Raw genomic sequence first — 2,500 nt, forward strand, 5'->3', positions numbered from 1 at the left:
GGACCAGCGCACCACCGGGAGAGTGGCGGAGGAGAAGCCCAGACGGCGGCCAGACTGGCGGTGGTGGCGGGCGGCGGCGACGAGGCGCGCCGGGCCACCGCAACCCACCCGACCTGGGGGGGGGGCCCCAGCGGGACGAACTCCGCGAAGCGGGCGCTCCGGGAGCGGGGGGTTTCCCCGAGTCTGCACTTAGGGGGACGAAGGCCCGGCCGCGCGGGGAAGAGGAGGCACCCTCTCCCCGGGGCACGGGCCTGCGAGGCGCCCCAGCCGCGCCACCCCGCACGGCGCGCGCCGCGCAGCGGTGGCCACCGCGCTCGGAGGGCGAGGAGGGCGGGCACAGGCGCGGCAAGGCACGCCGGCCGCGGCCGCTGCGGGCGGCCCGGCGCCGGAGCCCGGCGGGCAGGAAGACCGGGGCCGCCGGTGCACGCACCGGGGTCCCGGCTCCGCCGCCGACTCTCCGCCGCCGAGGCCGCCGCGCACCGCCGCCGCCGGCGCCGCCGCGCCTCCCCCGCCCCCCCACGCGCCCCCCCCGAGGGGCGGCACCGCTGCGCCAACGCGACAGCGGGGGTGACGATTGACCGCCAAGCGACGCTCAGACAGGCGTAGCCCCGGGAGGAACCCGGGGCCGCAAGTGCGTTCGAAGTGTCGATGATCAATGTGTCCTGCAATTCACATTAATTCTCGCAGCTAGCTGCGTTCTTCATCGACGCACGAGCCGAGTGATCCACCGCTAAGAGTTGTCTCGGTTTCGGCCCCCGCCGCGCGCGCGGGGGGACCGGGCAGCCTTCGGCAGCCCCTGAGGGCCCCCCCTCCGCTCCGCCTCCCTCCTCACGCCGACGCCGGCTGCTGAGCGAGGGACGGCCGAGAGCCAGAGAGAGGGGCTCGCCCCGCTGACCGTACGAGCACAGAGTGGGGGGGGAAAAAGGGAAAAGGAAAACCCGAACGAGAAGGGCGGGGAGCCCTCGCTCCCGACCTGGGACAACCCTTTGCTCGCTTCGAGTCCGGCCCAGGCGCCCAGGCTCGGCCCGGCCCGGCGGGGAGCAGCGCGCCGGCCGCGCCGCCTGCCTCGGGGACGCTGGGGGAGGGGGCGGCTCCCCGCGGACCCCCAGCGTCGGAGCCCGGCCGCCACCGGCAGCGGCACCGGCCGCTGCCCGCGCGCCCGCGGCCCACCGGCCCCGCGCTCCCCAGCTCCTCGCTCGCCTCGCCGGCCTCCGGCTCCGCCGTGGCCCCGAGGCGGCGCCCACGCCCGCGCGCGCGCACACACAGCCTCCCGGACGACACCACGCGCTCTCCCGTCCCTTCCGCGGACAGACGCCCGGCGGCGGGCGGGCGGGCAAGGCGGGACGGACGGGGACGGCGCCCGCTCTCCCCGTCTCCACGCGGAGAACGGGGGGGGGCGCCCCCGCCGCCCGCCTGCCGCCCGCCCGCCGCCCGGCGAAGCCGGGTTGGGCAGAGCGAGGCAGGCGCGCCGGATGGCGGAGTGCCGGCGGGTAGGGCGCCGCCGCCAGCGGCCACGGCGGCAGACCGAGAGCCCCGGCCAGGGAGGAGAGCGGATCGCGCCGAGGCGCGGCGTCCGCACCACCCGCGGTGGGTGGGGGCTCACCGTCCCGGCGAGAGCACGCGCTCGCGCCGGGGTCACGCGTTCGAGGCAGGCCGGCGCCAGCCGACCGCGCGGCGTCCCTCCGCCGAGACCAGACCGCGGAGAGAGGGGGCAGGGTACCCCTCTCCGTCCCGGCTGCCCGCAGGGCGAGCGCGGGGCGCGCCGGCTGGCATGGGGGGGCACGGCGCCCGCGCGCGCCGGCCCCCCGGCCCTCCGGCAGCACACCCGGCTGCCCCCCGGGTCGCATCGGGCCGCCCGAGTCTTTAAACCCCCGCCCGGCTCTCCCGCCGAGAACCCTCGGGCCCGGAGCCCGGGGCCCATGGCCATCCCTACCCGGGGCGGCTACCGGCGGCCGCGGTGGCCGGAGGCCCTCCGCTCCTCCCGCCACCCCGCCCCCCCCCCCCGCCCGGCCCGCTCGCAGCACGGTCCCCGCGGCACGGCGCGGGGCGGCTGGAGCGGTGGGGGGGGGGGAGAGAAAGGGAAAGCGGAAAGGGCGGGAGGGCACGGCCGGTGCGGCGCTCACGGCGCGGCGCCCGGGAGGAGCGAGCTGGCACACGGGACCACACGGGTGGGTCACCGAGGGGGGGCAGGAGGAGCGCGGACGCTAGGTACCTGGCCCTGGGGTGAGGGAAACGACCTGAAATCCCCGCGGGGGTGCCTCCCCCGCCGCCGCCCGCCGCCGGGCCGCCGCCGCCTCGCGGCGACGGCGGCAGCCTCGGCGGCAGCAGCGAGACGGGACGCGGAGGGGAAACCCGGCACCCGCCAGCCGGCTCCGGCGCCCCTCGGCGGAGCGTCCGCCCGCGGGGTGCGCCCGACACCCGCCGCCACGACCTCGTCCTCCTCCCGGGGCCCGGGGTTTCCCTCAGTAACCCGGCGCCCGGCGGCAGCTGCGCCCGGGAG

The 2,500-nt window shown here is 79.5% G+C and overlaps 1 non-coding gene across 1 annotated transcript; it reads right to left on the reverse strand.

Moving 5' to 3' along the window:
• Positions 1-586: 586 nt before the first annotated feature.
• LOC136995785 (5.8S ribosomal RNA) lies at positions 587-739 on the reverse strand. The gene has a single exon (XR_010887328.1). It is a non-coding gene; the product is annotated as a 5.8S ribosomal RNA (ribosomal RNA).
• Between the last annotated feature and the right edge of the window lie 1,761 nt (positions 740-2,500).

The sequence above is a fragment of the Apteryx mantelli genome, unplaced genomic scaffold (genome assembly GCF_036417845.1).
Source record: "Apteryx mantelli isolate bAptMan1 unplaced genomic scaffold, bAptMan1.hap1 HAP1_SCAFFOLD_147, whole genome shotgun sequence".
Lineage (NCBI taxonomy): Eukaryota > Metazoa > Chordata > Aves > Apterygiformes > Apterygidae > Apteryx > Apteryx mantelli.